This window comes from Lissotriton vulgaris, chromosome 4_1 (assembly GCF_964263255.1).
Source record: "Lissotriton vulgaris chromosome 4_1, aLisVul1.2, whole genome shotgun sequence".
In the NCBI taxonomy this organism is placed as follows: domain Eukaryota; kingdom Metazoa; phylum Chordata; class Amphibia; order Caudata; family Salamandridae; genus Lissotriton; species Lissotriton vulgaris.
Genome location: NC_141691.1, coordinates 322,384,393 through 322,401,806, shown reverse-complemented (window position 1 = coordinate 322,401,806; position 17,414 = coordinate 322,384,393).

The following is a 17,414-nucleotide window of genomic DNA, read 5'->3' as shown; positions in this document are numbered from 1 at the left end:
TCTGACAGCACCGAATGTAAAAACACCTCCTGACCTTCATTAGGGGCATACACAGATGCTATCACGAATGACCAGTGTCGCAAAGTCAGCTTGTGCCCAACTTTTTGCTGACTGGTACATGTGGTAACTGACTCTGCCTGACCCTGGGCTCTGCCCAACCAGGCCCAGGGCCAGTGCTATGCTAAAGACACACATACACAAAGGTATACTATGGGTTAGGGTCCCCCGTGATTGGTATGGTCACCCCTATAAGGCCCTAGTACACAAAGGACAGGGGGGCTGAAACTACCGTTAAGCCCCTAGTATAGAATAGCGCGTGGCAGTTTAGAGGCCAGCTGCCTTTTCTGCACTTGCATGCGTGCACTGCTGGAGCCTGATGTCAGTTTAAAATCAGCTCTGTGTTGCAGGACTGCTTTTAGAATGCAAATTGTGCCCAAAATCCACTTTTGTGTTTGGGGCACTTAAAAATGAATAAACTGGGGAGGAGCCAAGATGGCGACCGGAGCAGACCTGTAGGCTCCCGGCTCCACCAGCCTTTCTCCGCCGCACCGACATCCTGACTTCTATCCTGGTGGAATTTGGCAGCGGATTGTGTGTGGCGCGGCGCTGATTTCAGCTGTGCTTTCCCGGACTCTCGACCTGCCCGGCGGCCGGAGATAGCTGCGGAACTGTTTGCAGCCCTGGACCCCGCCTGCACAGTCGCTCTCTGCCGTGCCCCGGAGAACTACTGGCGGCCGGGCTACTCGTTCGGCGCTGAAGACCCGAGCACTGGTACAGTTCTCGTGAGGCAATACCCGGACTGCGCTGCCTGTAAAGACCCGTCGCAGGCGGTGTGATGTGAGTGCTTGCTGTGATGCGGCGCCCTTCCGGAACGGATCCTTTGTTTGGGGCTGGCGATATGCGACGTGGGTCGCTCGGCCATGTTTGCTCGGCAACGGCTGCCTGATTCCCTGTCTCACTACACTGGTCTGCTGCAGGGCAACTCTCCGTGACGTGTGCCTTATTGGCACTGTATTTGGTGCTATTGAAGCCTTGGCTGGGCGCTCGCTCGTGCCACACTCGTCCTGGTGATTGCCCCGGACTTTCGCCATAATGGCTTTGTTTGGCGCTTCGTGTTGTGGGGGAGAGCGCCCGTCCCTGCCAGTGGTTTGTGCTGCCCCGCCTGTGTTAGGGTCCGGCTCTCAAGCACCTTCCCTGGGAAGTGAGAAGCAGGGGCTACAGCCACCACTTTCTTTCGGAACTATCCTGATTGCCCTGTGCGACTTCCGAGCTGACATGCACCATGGCTACCACGTACTGGGAGGAAAACTGGACGACATGGCGTCTGCGCTTTGGAAGGGATGCAACGTTTGGACCCAGCAAAGCTTTCATTCGCCTCCGCCTGCGCTTCGTGGGGATACAGTGCTTCCTTCTGCCCGCAGGACAGATGTGCCCGCTTCCAACTCTATTGGCGCCCGAGACCGCCCGTCTGACAACCCCGCCTGGGATACTTTGTTTCCCCTTTCACCGGAGTGTGCTACATTGTTGGTTTTATCATCGCGAGTGCCTTGGGACCTGTACATGACATCACTGGCCCTGTCGACGGCTCCTGTTTCGTGTCCTCCGACTTTGTCATCGAAGAACTCGTACTCTCCGAGTGTCCCGGAGGAACTCCCTACTACGGTCGATGGATTTTATGGTGACTCTCGACGGCCATTTTGTGTTCCTGAGTCACTCTCATTCTTTCTGTGGCCATATTGTCTCTTTGTTTCACAGTGGGCGGGCTTCTCTCGGGGAGCGTATTTGGGGATGTATCCACGATCGGGCCAGGGCTAGGCTGCTTCCTTTATTATCGGCTTCTTGGCTGGTTGAGCCGGGTTTGGGACTGTTTTTTGCATCCAGTTCACTCACACGCTGCAAATTGACATTTCACTCCTGTATCTGCATCATTGCTTGCTGATTAATTTGAGTTTGGGGTGGAGGATGTACTTGTGGCTGGGGGGACCGGGACTGCCTAGAATTGATCCTCCTCCTGCCTTGTTTGTTTTTTGAGAGTTGACGATTAGGGTGTCCTTTTCTCACTCTCTATATCTGGATGTTACACCTTTTTCTTTTTCTTCTTCCTTTCTTTTCTTTCTCGCTATATTTCGGGTTTATTGGGCGACAGACACACTGCTGGGGGGGGGCAGGCCGTAGCCTCTGCATGCGTGTAGGGTGGGGGGTTAGAAGTTAGTTTCTAGTTATAGTTTCTATGGTGCCTTATTTTATTCTTATTGTTGTTTTTCTCCTTTTTGTCTGGGTCCATGTCTAGGTTACTAGGGGATAGGTGGCGGCGGACACTGGGTGGGACGTTAGGATTGTTATTTTGCTGGATATACATCTTGCTGCCATGCTGCCTGGGTGGGACTTGACGGTTGGGTTGATCTCCTGCGTGGTGAATTGTAGCTAACGTCATGCTCCTCCCACATGGATTCTGCTTCCTTGTTTATTCTTCTTTTATGATTCAGAAAAAGTACGATTTGAATTCAATAGTCGCATAAAACCTTAAAATTAACCTTCACTGATTCTGGGACACGGTATTACAGCAATTACTGTGTAACTCTTCAATGCTTGTCTAGGATGGTGGGGTATTACTGTGTCGCCGTATTGCATGCATTGGTGCTTCATAAGTTTTGTGGCCGGCCAGATGGTTGTGGGCCCGTATTTGTTCTTCTTTGATGCACAATAAAGGTTTTCAAAAATTTTAAAAAATAAAATAAAAATGAATAAACTACAGTGTTTGGGCATGGTAGTTACCCGCAGGGTCTCCCCTAGGTGTTCTGGGGTGGGGGTCAGGTACTTATAGGGAGAATCCTTATAAAATGGTTTTTAAATGCCCTGGGCTTAGTGAAATTGCACATTTCACTCCCCAAGTTGTAATGAAGTGCTTCTCAAAATCGACTATTGTGCTAGGAGCACTGTGTAATGAGGATCTGCAATATTTTGATGTATTCAGAACCCCCAAAGTCTTTCCTTTGTGTTCCAATGGTTGGGGGGTCCTGTGGGTATAAGTAGGCTCCTTATAAAATCTGTTTTATAGGCCCTGGTTTTGGAAAATTGTCCAGTTTATTTTTCCATTGCAGATCCCCCGTCCAAGGTTAACATTGGAAAAGGTAATTAGTTAATAACAGGAGAAAGAAAAGCCATAAAACCAGGATTAAATGACTCGGTAGAATGGTAATGATAAATCCAACCACACCTCTTCCATTTTTTCTAGTGTCAGCCATATGATTCCAGATGGAGGAAAGGTCCCTTACACAGGAACCACCTCTGTCCCTTGTAGAGAGACATCTTAAGGCTCAATTAGCTTTGATAACTTTGGAGCAGAGGAAACTGGAATTGGCTGAGAAGAGATGGGAGAGGGAGAAGGCTTTGAAAAGAAATGGTGGCAGTGAAAATGATGAAGATATTGAAATGTCCAGGGGTTGTGGTCTTGATCACAAACTTCCCAAGGGTATAGTACCCAAGTACACTGAGGGGGATGACAAGTGGCTAGCAGCTTTTGAGAGGGCCCTTAGAATGATTAGTGTCCACTTTAAGTATTGGGGTGCACTCCTGTGGTAGTTGTTTCCAGTAGCTGGGAGGGATAGTCTCCTGACCCTGAAGGGAGAGTATGCAGAATCATACAAGCAGATGAAGGCATGCTTAGGTAAGAGCTTTGGTCTGACTCTAGAGCAGTACAGGGTGAAGTTTAGAGGCACCCAGAAATTGAGTTCAAAGTCTATGGTAGACTTTGTGGACGTTTCAGTGAAGGCACTGGAAGGCTGGATTGTTGGTAACACTGTTGACACATATGAAGGATTGTATAATTTGTTTTTGAAAACACTGTTGACACATATGAGGGATTGTATAATTTGTTTTTGAAAGAACATATATTGACTCACTGTGCAGAAGAGAAGTTACACCAGTATCTAGTGGACTCTAAGCTGACAGACCCCAGAGAGCTGAGAGAAGCAGCTGATGAGTGGGTGAGAGCCCGGGTTTCCATTCCGCACTAGGGGGGTGACCAGAAGAAAGGAGGTCAGATCCCTCCCCAGTGGAAGGCCCAAGGGAAAGAAGGTCAAAACCAGAAAGAGTCCTCAAAAGATCCACAAAAACCTGCAAAAGGAGGGGGGCCCTAGCCAACCCAAATTCAAAGGGAGTGGGTACCAGGGAAAGAATGGTAGGGTCTTTGATACCTCAAAGGTGGTTACGTGATTTGACTGTAACCAGCCAGGGTATAAGCAGAAGAATGCTTTCTGTGCCAAGAAGCTCTCCCCTAAGAGGCCATCCACAGAGATTGCCACTGTAAGTGTAGAGGTAGAGAGTGGTACCCCAGAGAGGGGTAGTCAGGCAGTGGAAGCAACCTTAGTGTCCTTGGGTGGGATGAATATTGCAACCCTTGCTGCCTTACCTCCAAACATGGACAAGAACAGGCAGAGGCCTAATGTGAATGGGACAGAGGCTGAGGCTATCAGAGACACAGGGGCTAGTGTAACTATGGTCCTGGCTGAGCTGGTGCCTCCAGGGAGGTTCCTACCTGGTGAGTTTCAACAGGTGACTTATGCAGACAGCACTACCAAACTCCATTCTGTGGCAGATTTGGAATGGGGAGGTGTGACAGTCCCTATTAAGGTAGCTGTGTCAAAGATGATCCCAGCTCAGTGTTTACTGAGCAATGATCTTGAAGCCTCTCAGTGGTCTGAGGTGGAGAGAGGACTCCATATGAAACTACCATGCTCCACATCATGGACGACTCCCACCAAGCACTAGACCAGGGCAAAACCTGCCTCTTAATCCTCCTAGACCTATCCTCGGCCTTTGACATGGTCGACCATGAAAAACTACTTGAACGCCTAAAACTCAGGATGGGCTTTGATGGCTCTGTTCTAGAATGGTTCAGGTCCGTCCTCCACAACCGGTCACAGAGATTCCTAATTAACGGCAACCTATCAGCTCCCTCCCCGGTCACGGTTGGAGTCCCTCAAGGATCAACCGTTCCCCACCCTCTTTAATCTCTATTTAGAGCTGCGTACCGAAGTAATTCGCACCGCTAACATCTCCTACCATACGTATGCGGCCGACACCCAAATATACATCAAAATGTCATCACTCGAGGAGATCCTCTCTCTGAATGAGGCCTGAAACTGACCGTCCAATGGCTCGCCTCTAACCAACTCAAACTCAAAGCAAAGAAAACAGAATTTCTCCTAATCCCCCTACAAAAGCCAACTCAGAAATTCAGACGTGGATCAAGGCCATTACAGCCCTAAACTGCCCACCGACCATCGTGGACTCGGTCAAATCTCTGGGAATCATCTTCGACTGCAACCTGAACATGCAGACTATATTAACTCGATGGCTAAATCAGCCAGGTTCCACCTGAGCTACCTATGGAAGCTGAAACCCTTCATCGATGCTCCCAACCTAAAATGGCAGTCCAAGCACTAGTCATCTCTAGGCTGGAATATGGCTCTCAGGTTTATCCAAGATCTTCCTGGCACCTTTAAAAGCCTGCCTCAACGCAGCCGCCAGACTACTTTCCGGCACTAGGAAATGCGACCACATCTCTCCACATCTGAAAGCATTGAACTGGCTCCCCTTAGAGGCCAGAATAAAGCTGAAACTGGCTTGCATTACACACAAAGCTCTATATGTGAATACCCTGCTTATCTTGCTCAGAAACTAGTGTTATCTGGAGGAAGCAGAAATTCCTGTTCCGCCAGTGACCTCTTGCTCCAACCTGATCGTTTTCGAAAGAAAAAAACCTATAATCGAGCTTTCTCAGGGGCCGCACCATGAATTTGCAACCCTCTCCCACCCGCCATCAGAAAAATACCTTCTCTGGCACGCTTCAAAAAGGAGGCCAAAACTTTCCTCATGGGAAAACTCCTATCCTAATCTCTGCCTTCAACCACCACATATAGCCTGACTAAGCTAAGACCATTGTCTGGTCCTCAGATCACCTACTCACCAGACCAAGAAGCTGTGGGGTTTTATACCGTTTAAATGCATCTGTAGCCACACACACATGTCCCTCTTTCTCCTATGTGCCCAGCACCCCTGCCCCTTCCAATCGTTTCGTATATTTCTGTATGTCTATGCCTTTTTCTTCACTTCTGTACATTTTATTTTTGTAAACCTTGTAAAGCGCTCTGATACCCTCATGGGTCAAGTTTGGGCTCTATAAAACACTAAAAATAAAAATAAATAAAAAATAAAAATATGAATATATTGCAGCTCCCTGAGGGGGTATGTGCGGTGACTGGGTCACAGACTAGCCAGAAGGGAGGGACAGGACACTTGGACCCTGGAACTAAGGCCCAAGCATCTAAGGATGAGTGGGTGAACCTGGCTGCTTTGAAGGGGTGATAAATGACCCCTGGGGTTAGGCAGCGTCTTGGAAAGGAAAGGTTACTTGACATAGGAATGCCAGAGCCAGGGGGAGGGGCAGCAAATAATTCTCTTCAAGGGAAGGGGGAGAAAATCTAAATACATCAGTTTCATTTGCTTAAGAAAGTAATGAGTATATGCAAGGGGGAGAGACTATGGAGATTAGCCATCCTAGGGGTGTGTTTAGCCAGCTCTTCCCTCCCCGCTGAAAATTCTGACATATTGAATTTTGGAAGATTAGTGGTTTCTGGGTTAGCATAGTGCCACACTCTGCAAGAAGTGGTCAGACCTTTGGGTGGAACCCTGCAGCCCATTGGACAGGAGTGACCTCCTGCTTGACCCAGAGAAGTTGGAATAAGTATTTGAGAAGGGCAGAGCCACTCAGATCTACTTCTTGAAACTTAAGAGAATCAGAAGGGTCTAAGCTGAAGAGTTTGATGTGCATTTTCAAAGGCCTGCACTCTGAAGATTGGGCCTTTTGCACCATCTGAAACTACAGCCCTGTGTATCAAACCTTCTTTCAAAAGTACTAAAGAGTGGACTCCCTGCAAGCTACAGGTTAACAGAGCTCACCTGGACCATCATCACAAGGAATCCCCAACCTAGAGTACTACCAGTGGATTTGTAAGGTTTTTGTCCAAGAGAATTGTGGGAATTCAAGACTCACACTTTCACGGACCCTCTAGGAGATTCCAGAACCTTGTATTGTGTGTTAAGATACTTTGGGACCCGCAAGAAGAACTTCAGGAGGGCGTTCTAACAGGACCCAGCCTGCTGGAGGGGGCTGCACAAGACTGGTGAGAGATCCTCCAGAACAATTGCTAAATGTGAATGTGTCCCTGTCAGAGGCAACAAAATGACCAAAAGGGGCACTGTTGGTTTCTAAGCACTGGAGAGTGACTAATCTTTAAAAAATCATATCTCTGGTCCTCCACTGTGGATTTATTTCGTTTTGGTGTCATTTGAAAGATAAAAATATTCTGTGCCCTATACTGTGTTATTGGCCTTATTGCCAGTGGCAGATATAAATTTGCCCCTACCAATAATCCACTTTCCAACAACTAGTCATTAAGAGTGAGATGAAATGCGAGGAGTCCCTTAATTTCTGCTACTTTGGGGCAAATTATCCCCTTAAAGGCGTGTGCTACCAAGAGGGCCACCCCCGCTGTCTTGGTTCCGGTCGAAGAGCAAAGTAGGAGCGGGAAGGCATGTGAGTGGAGCCTGTGATAGTACTGTAGGAGGAGGTGTGTCTCTTGAAGTAGACACATGTCGGCCCCCAAGTTCTCTAAGTATGACAACATCACTTTATGTTTGACCCAGCTATTGAGGACCTTCACATTAACGGAAAGGATCCTAAGGGAAGGGTCCCTCATTGCACGTTTAAGAAGGCCTAACAGCTACCTCTGATGGCTTTCAATGTATGTATGTATTGCGTATTTGTATAGCACAAACTGTCACCCAAAGGGAATCCTGGCGCTTTGACTTATCCAGACCAACGCAAAAGACAGCACTACACTGCCCTGGGGAATACATGGGACTTCAAGCCTTTCTTAAATGAGGAGAGTTCCCCCGTGCTCCTTAGAGTCACTGGCAGAGAATTCCAGAGTTTGGTCACAGTGTATCCAAAGGAATGGCCTCCCATCAGTATCCTCCGGATCTAAGGGACTGTGACCAGATATGCCGATGAAGATCGCAGGGGTCTGGAGGTCAAATACCAGGAAAAAAGCTCTTGTAGCGGGACAGGCCCCTGATCATGGAGGGCCCTAAACACTATACACAACGCTTTAAAACAAATGCGCTGGTGGACAGGTAACCAGTGGAGGTCCTTAAGCGCAAGGGATGAAGAAGCCCAACGCAGTCGAGAAAGGGCCAGTTTAGCAGCCATATTCTGGATGCGCTACAATTTTCCGATCAAAATACCCGGGGCACACAGAAGCAGTGCGTTGCAGTACTCGAGCACTACTTCTGGTCTAGCTTGAGCCGGAAGCATAGGGAGAATCTTGCATAGGATGCGGAGCAGCATCATACATGTAGCGACAGTTTTGTTTACAAAAACATTCAGCTGCAAATTTGGTCCAAACATAACGCCCGAATTACGATCCACCTTTCCAGAATCTTAATAGGAAATGGAAGCAGCGAGATTGGCCGGTAGTTCCCCAAACAAGAGGGGTCCAATGTTGCCTTCTTCAGGAGGGGAGAGACCACAGCAAGTTTCCAGCTATCCGGAACCGCAGCAGTGCTGAGGGATTGGCAGCAGATGGAAAACAGAGGCAAAAAGAGTTCCTCTTGAAACACCTGTTTCAAGATGTGTAGCTCAGACAGCAGCTTGGTGTCTCCCCAGACGTGTCCCCGTTTCATCTGCATCATGTCTTATATGCTGTGAACATGAGCGTTTGCCCAAGTTGAACAAAAACCCCATGGTGAAAAAAAGTGAATGTTTAATAATTTCCATTTGGGAATATGCCTTTGCCTACAAATAGGTATATGGATTAATGGTACCACAAATATATTTATCGATCTACCTCTCAAGGGTTACATTGAGACACCTCATACATCCCAATCTGCCTTGCAGTATTAGACATACATGCTAAAAAATACATATGATGTACTCATGTCGAAAATGTTCAACACTTTCTTTTGTACAAATATTCGACAACACATGTTATTTAAAGCAACAAAACTACCTTACTTTGTGTTGTGTAGCGTAATTGTTAATGATATACTAATTGCCCACAGCACTTTCTGTGTGTGTGTGTGCGCACTAGTAGAGGGATACTCTACCCTGGCTCCACCCAAAAAAAGAAAATGTGCCCTTTTTTAACACAACACAGCATTATGCTGCTGCGTAAGGTGGTGATGCAAAACCCATTTGTCCTCCAGGAGCCAAGGCACATACATAGTTACACTGCTCATTAGATATTAATACATAATTACACTCCACATATATCCACTTGGCTCCAAAACACATAACTACACTCAAAAAAATTCAACTCACCAATGCACCCCATATTTACACTCCACATAATTCCACACCATGCCACACATTTCCACACAATGCCACACCACACAATTTAATGCCACACAATTCCATATCACACAACAAAATTACACTCCACTCCATAGCACATAATTACACCGCACATAAATCTACTCCATGGCACACGGCAACACTCCACATAAATACACTCCACACCATGCCACATAAATCTACTCAACATAATTTAACTCAGTCCCACACAATTCCATGCAACACAATTCAACTCCACACAATTCAATTCCACAGCACACAATTCTACTCCACAACACATAATTCCACTACACACCGCATACATCTAATCGACAACACAGAATTCCACATCATGCCAAATAATTCAATACCACGTCACATAATTCCTTTCAATACATGACACTACACAACGCACAATACCACATCAGTCCACTCCAGTTAATACCACATAATTACTATCCACATTATTCCATTGCACAAGCATACCCTCAACCAGCATTTCTCATATTGGTTCACTTCAGGTCTGACAGCACAGGTTCTTTACCATAACTTTTCAAAAAATCCAAACCGCAAACACACATTCTCTTCCACTTCTTTCGGTGTGTACTCAAACACAGCCTCTTTATGTGTCTACAACCTTCTCTCCCATTCATTCTCTCTAACACACTCTTTCTACTACTCTATCTAGTCTTCATTCGCCACTTCATACACAAACTACCTATTCCTTTCAATCTTACTTGCTATCTATTTTATACAGCTCTCACCCCTATATATTCACTATACCACATAATTCCATTACATAAATACACTACACACCACACAATTAAAATCCACACTATTTCACAACTAACAATTCCAATCCAAACCACATAATTCCACTACAAACAACATACATCCACTCCACTCCAAACAAAAAACATAAGTAAAAAAACAATATAATTTACAATGGCAATAGCTCAAACTCTCGCAAATGCAAGACCTATTGCATTGCAAATGCTTGTTATTTATTGCTTTGACTGTTTTTAGGCTTTGTTTAGCCACTCATTGACTCGATCCTGTTCCTCCATCAGGTCAACAATGGCTGGAAAGATTTTTACCAATGTATAGATTTGAAAGAGCCGTATACTCTAGAAAAGTCCACAAAGCAAAAGCTAAAGGATTAGCTATTTGGGCTCCCCTACAAAATTTGCCTCATCTGAATTGTGAATAATGAATTTCGAATATCCTGCTTTGCATCTTTTGTAATTTTGGTAATATTTGACAATGAAATGTGTTCTTACTAGTACTGGTCAGCCATGGGAGTGGGGGAGAAATCGGGAGGATGGGAGGACTTAGGATAAAAGTACGCAATTTTTTTTGTTCAATTTGATTTGTTTATATTTGTGAAAATGCTAATGAAGATTTAAAAACCTGGGGCAAGTTTGCATTTGGAGTCCTTGGAAAATCATATTATTTCCAAATTTAGATCCTGTTTCCTCTGTAAAGAGATTTCAGTGGCGGAGAACTCCACACTAGTAGCTCTCAGGATGTCATGGATAAGCTTAGTTGTCAGTGGAACTCAGGAGTATGCATATGTGAGAAGCTGAGTATCTGTTGCAGTAACCCCCCACTTTTGCCAGAACTACTGATGCACTTTGACTTGATGTGCCCTGGGTTCCTGCCAATCAGATTCCCAGGGCCTGTATTCTTTACCAAAACTCTACCAAACACAATTGATACCCCGGCCACAGGTCAGTCCCTGGTAAATGGTACCCCAAGTACCCCAGGGCACTGTGACAAGGGACGGCCTCTAAGGGCTGCAGCACTTATTGTGCCATCCTTAGAGGCCCTATACCTTTACACTCACACACTGCCTTTGCAGGATGCATGTTTTGGTGGAGAACAAAGTGAAGAGTCAACATGGCACACAGCCCTGTGTGCCATGCCTACAACCCACTACCCTGGCATAGATCAGCAACCCCTCTAGCTGGGTGCACTATACCAGTGGTGAGGGTACAGGTGCATGAGCCCTGTACCCCTACTGTGTCTAAGTCCATTCTTAGACATTGTAAGTGCAGTGCTGCCGTTAAGAGTACATGGTGCTGGGAGGTTGTTGGTTTTAATCCGCCGCACTGCTCCTGACCCGTTGTGACCTAAGGAGAGACTCACTTCCGGTCTCGGTCTCCCGGGTACAGGTTAGCGGGCTAGTTTTCACAGTAGGAGCCTATTTAGCACGCTCGTTGCTGCGTACACACTGTGCTAATCTACCTGAGCGAAGCTGCGTTCAACGCTCGCCAGGTCTGACTGAAGTGCAAAGAACTGTACAGATACAACCTGTGGCATGTTTTTGTAATGGGGAATTACTTATTGTAGGGGGGCTTTGCTGGTTTTAATCCGCCGCACTGCTCCTGACCCGGTCTGACCCAAGGAAAGACTCACTTCCGGTTTCGGTCTCGCGGGTACAGGTTAGCGGGCTAGTTTTCACACTAGGAGCCTATTTAGCGCGCTCGTTGTTGCGTGCACACTGTGCTAATCTACCTGGGCGAAGCTGCATTCAACGCTCACCAGGTCTGACTGAAGCGCAAAGAACCATGCAGATACAACCTGTGGCATGTTTTTTTGATGGGGAATGACTTATTATAGGGGGGCTTTGTTGGTTTTAATCCACCACACTGCTCCTGACCCGGTCTGACCTAAGGAGAGACTCACTTCTGGTCTCGGTCTTCCGGATACAGGTTAGCGGGCTAGTTTTCACTGTAGGAGCCTATTTAGCACGCTCGATGCTGCGTGCGCACAGCGGGCGCGCCGCCAGCGCACCAAAGGCAAGCCTGTCTGCACTCTGGCCCGGCGCAGGGCCCGCCGCCTGGTTGTGGTATGGTAGGTGGACCACATTACTCTAGTAGGTTCCTACACGAACGTAACCCTGGTAGTAGGCTACCACAATGCACTAGGCTGTCTTCTGACTGGGGAAGCAACTATATAAAGGGCTCCCAGTGCAGTTGCTGTCAGCTGCTCCTTCCGACCATTCTTTTTTTTTTTTTTTTTAATTTTGAAAACCTTTATTCAAAGACAATGCACACAGCTATTCAGCCTGACATCCCGGAGGCGAGGCAGCATTTCAATCAAAGGAACAAATGTGCAAGAATTGGTACATCCGAACGAATGAGGTTGATTTTTAACTTTTATATGAGAAACATAAAGGAAATAGAGAAAAAGAAAATGAGCGCCAAAACTGGCACAAAGACAGAGGCAATGGAATGTAAGAAACAGTGAGGCGTTGTGAGGGGGTCTTGAGCCGAAGTGAGCACAGTTGTAAGCAACGGAAGAGAGTACTAGGAGCGTGAAGGAGGAAAAACACAGGATAGCAGCATAGAGTTTTACAGTTGGTGTCTCAGGCTACGGTGACAGGTGTTCCTCCCACGGGGCGGGGTCTGGGGGTACGCAAATGTCTCCTTTGTACGCATTCCAAGCCCCCCACAGTTTCTGCCACTTTTTCGGCTTACCCCTGGCAACATACACAGTCTTTTCCCGGAACATACACCAATCCATATTGGCCTTCCACTGCACAACCTTCGGAGCCGTTATGGCGCCCCACTTCTGCGCGATGTCCCGTTTAGCTACCATATTGCCAAGGGTCACCCATTGGGTCTGGGCCACGTTGTGATCTGTCGGACCCCAAATGTTAAGGAGACATCTCCTGGCTTCCGCATGCACCACTACCCCAGTCACCTCGCTCATGATCGAGTGCACGCATCGCCAGTAGTGAGTTATTACAGGACATTCCCACAGGATGTGCAAGAAAGTGGCGAGGGCACCACAGCCGCGCCTACAAAGCCCATCGACGGAGTAGCCCATGTGCACAAGTCTGGGACCAGTAACATAAACTCTGTGCAGGATTTTGAGCTGCACCAATCGGAGACGGGAAGAGATAGCAACCTCCTTAGGGGAGGATACCGCACTCTGCCAATCCTCATCATCAATTTCTATCCCGTCTCGTGTCCACTGGTCCCTCACACCCAGGAGGAGGTCGGTACGGACATTGATAAGTTTTTTGTACGACAGTGAGATGGCACTGTCCGGCATGTGGCCGTCCAGCACCCTATCTTCCAAAGGGGAGCTGTCAGGGATCGCCCCCCCCCTCCGTTGTGGCGGACATCAATGCATGCCTCAACTGAGCATACCGGAAGAATTCCGTCGCACCCAACTGGAATTCTGCCTGTAGCTGAGCAAAAGTCTTAACCGCGCCACGCAGCAACATGTCTTCCACCCTGGAGATGCCAATCAGATCCCACTTATCAAAGCCCTTGGTATGCCACAATTTGCCCAGGATGTCTGAGTCGTACAGTGGGGTCGACTTAGTCAGTCTATCCTTCCATCCCTGAGCCTTGGTGATTGCCCTCCAAATATGGACCGCGGTTTTCGTTGGACCAGACATCCGCCTGTCGAGAGACCTCGAGTAGAGTGCCCTGTAGTAATTCCCGCCGCCCAGGAGCCACTGATCCATGGCGTATCCTGGGTTGTTCTCCGGACCGTATAGACCGTGGTTGATAGCTGCTAACTGGGAGGCCCAGTGTTATCTTCGCACATCAGGGAGTGCTATCCCCCCGTCGTACCACGGTAGCGTGAGCTTTGTGATAGCGATACGAGGGCGGCCGTCCCAGAGTAGGGCTCGTTGCAAGCTCTCGATCTCACAGAAGTATCAAGCTGGAACCGGATCCTGGGTATTTTGCAGGGCGTAGAGGAACCTAGGCAAGGACATCATTTTAAACAATGCCGCGCGCCCAAGCAGGGAGAGCGGGAGTTTACGCCATCCCTCCACGTCCCGCCGGAGGCGGAGAAGAGGGGGAAGCAAATTGTGCTCATAGCGCGCTTTTAAATTAGTGGAGACATAAATCCCCAAATATTTGAAGCCCTGGCTCGCCACCTGTATGCCGCAACCCCTTGGAAGGCGTGGCGTTCCCCCTTTCAGAACGTATAGGTGTGACTTGGTCCAGTTATTGACTAGGCCGGAGTACCGACCGAAAAGTCGCAACACGTCACAGGCCACAATAAGAGATTTGCAGGGGGAGGTGAGGTACAGGAGAATATCATCTGCGTACAGCGAGACTCTGTCCTCGACGTCAGGGGCCCATCTGATACCATGTAGGTCGGGATGGGTCCGCAACAGGGCCGCAAGTGGTTCCAGCGCGAGTGCGAACAGGAGGGGCGACACAGGGCAGCCCTGCCTAGTGCCCCTCTGAAGAGCAAAAGTCGCAGAAACTCGGCCGTTAACAGCCACGTTAGCCAGCGGCTCGGCATATAAGAGTTTGACCCACCCCACAAATTCCGGGCCAAAACCGAGCTTTGCCAACACTGCCCACAGTAACTCCACTCAAGGGAGTCGAAAGCCATCGTGGCATCCAATGACGCCAGGACAGCCGGCTCCTCAAGCGTATGGGCCCTAGCCAGGGCACCGTGAAGTCGACGCAGGTTAAGAGCAGTGTTGCGGTGTGGAATAAAGCCCGACTGGTCCGGGTGCACTAAGTCGCCGATGACGCCAATCAAACAATTGGCGAGCAGCTTGGCCAGAATCTTAGGCTCCGCGTTCAAGAGAGAGATGGGACGATACGATCGGCACAAGTCTCTCGGCTTCCCTTCCTTATGGATGACCACAATGGTGGCCACCCTCTGGTCAGGGGGAAGTAGGCCCGTCTCCCGTGCCTCCAGGAACATATTACGTAAATGTGGGGAAATCACATCCGGTTTAATCTTATACAGTTCTACCGGAATCCCGTTGGGACCTGGTGCCTTACCAGACCTCAGTGAGCGGATTGCAAGTGCAACCTCATCTACGGAAATGTCCCTATCTAGGTCGTCTCGATCCGCGTCCGATAAACACGGGAGATCGATGTCAGAAAGGAAAGCCTCCGACTGGTCCGAGACAGAGGCGTAAACGCCCTGGAAGTAATACGAAAAGGATGCAGCAATGGCGCTTGGGTCAGTAACTAACACTCCATCCTCTCCCAGTATCTCGGGACGACACGGCTGGCCCTCTCTTTCTTATCCAGCCAAGCCAGCAACTTCCCGGCCTTGTCACCTACGTCGTAAATCCGACCCTGCTGTTCCCTGCCCAGGACGAGAGCAGCGTCAGTAGCAAGGTCACGGTACTCCGATTGTTTAAGGGAGAGGCTATGTAACAGAGAAGGCTCAGGGCCCGCCTCTAGTCGGGAGTCCAACTCCATGATCTCAGCCTCGATACGCACCATGTCGGCATCTCTGTTTCTACGGGCCTCCGCTATGAGAGTGAAGGCCTCACCCCGCAAGACAGTTTCAAAAGCCTCCCACAAAGTGGCAGCCGATGCAACCGACCCCACATTCTCCGTGAAATAAAGATCGACAGCCTTAGCCAGGAGACCACGAGTCTTGGGGTTTCGAAAGTACCACGGATTAACCACCGCAGGTCGCTCCGACAGCACAATATTAAAGTCAAATGAGACCCACAGCGGGGAATGGTCCGAAATACCCCTCGCCAAAAAACGGGCCTCGGAGATCGCCGGTGCATGAGCCGCCAAGGTAAGGACGTAGTCGATCCTGGAGAGGCTACCGTGAGCGCCAGAATGAAATGAATATTGGCACTGGGTGGGATGCAGGAGTCTCCAACAATCAACCAACCCGAGCGTATCAAGAAAAGTGGGCAACCACAGTTGCGTGTTAGGGAGGTCTCTAGGCGGATGCCTATCCAAGGATCCGGAGCAAACCGAGTTAAAACCACCCCCCACAATCAACAACCCTGCGGGCATATTCAAAATGGCGCTACCGAGGTCCTGGAAGGTGTTATTTTGCAAACCCGGAGGAACATAAACCGAAACCAATGTCAGGGCACGCCCCTCCCATCGCCCCGCAACAGCGGCGTACCGCCCCCTCTCGTCAACAATAGTGGAGTCAATCTCAAAAGGAAGGTACGTACGCACCATAACACCCGCCCCCCGGGACCCACGAAGAGAACCCCGAGTGAGCCACCATTTTGAAGCCCCTCCGATTGAGCGCTCTGCACGTGTTACCCACCAAATGTGTCTCCTGCAAGAGAACAATATCAGGCATATGTCGTTTAAGCAATTGCAGTACCACCCCTCTTTTAATACGATCACCCAAGCCATTGACGTTCCAACAAAGAACTTGCAATTTCCTACCCCCCATCATCATGTCCCAAGTCCCACCCAACCCCAAAAAGCCTCAACGACAAATGAAACAGAACAGAGCATACAATCCATTGCCTAAGAGAAAGAAGAAGAAAACAAAAAAAACACACAAAACCATCCCCAACACCACCCCCCACCCTGCACCCCTGCAGCAGACTAAAAAGCCCCCCCAACCAGCAGTGTGCCTGTCGCCCCATAAACTAAACTACAAGAAGGACCCTAGAGGAGTAAGGAACCCTCGCAGTCTCCCCCTGCCACCCTCCATGTAGAAATAGGATAAGTAAAAGTGCAAAAACTTGTCATTATCAGTCACAGTCAACGGGCACACCAACGGCTAAAAGCAGTGCGAAGAGCACTATTCCTGAAGATCAGGGCCACCAGAGGCGCCTTCGGAGTGTTCCTCATGGTCGTCTCGGCGGTGTGGCAAAGTGTCCAACCAGTCACTCGCGGACTCAGGCATGTCAAAGAACAGGGCTCGGCCATCACGTTCGATTCGTAGTTTAGCGGGGAACAGCATGGAATACTTCAGCCCCAAGTCCCTGAGGCGCCGTTTCACCCCCGGAAAGCTTTGACGCTGTCTCTGAACGGCCCTGGTGAAGTCCGGGTAAAAATTCACATCAGCATTCTGGAACTTAAGAGGCCCATGTTGCCTCGAGGCCTGGAGAATCACGTCCCGATCTCTAAAATTGAATAGTCGGGCGATGATGGGTCTCGGCGCGACCCCCGTCTTCGGAGGGCCGCCAGGTATTCTGTGGGCCCGTTCCACTGAGAAAAAGTGACTGAGACTAGCTGGCGCGAGATGGGTCTTCACCAAGTCCTCCACAAAGAGATCAACGGCTGCTTCCTCCGCACCCTCCGGT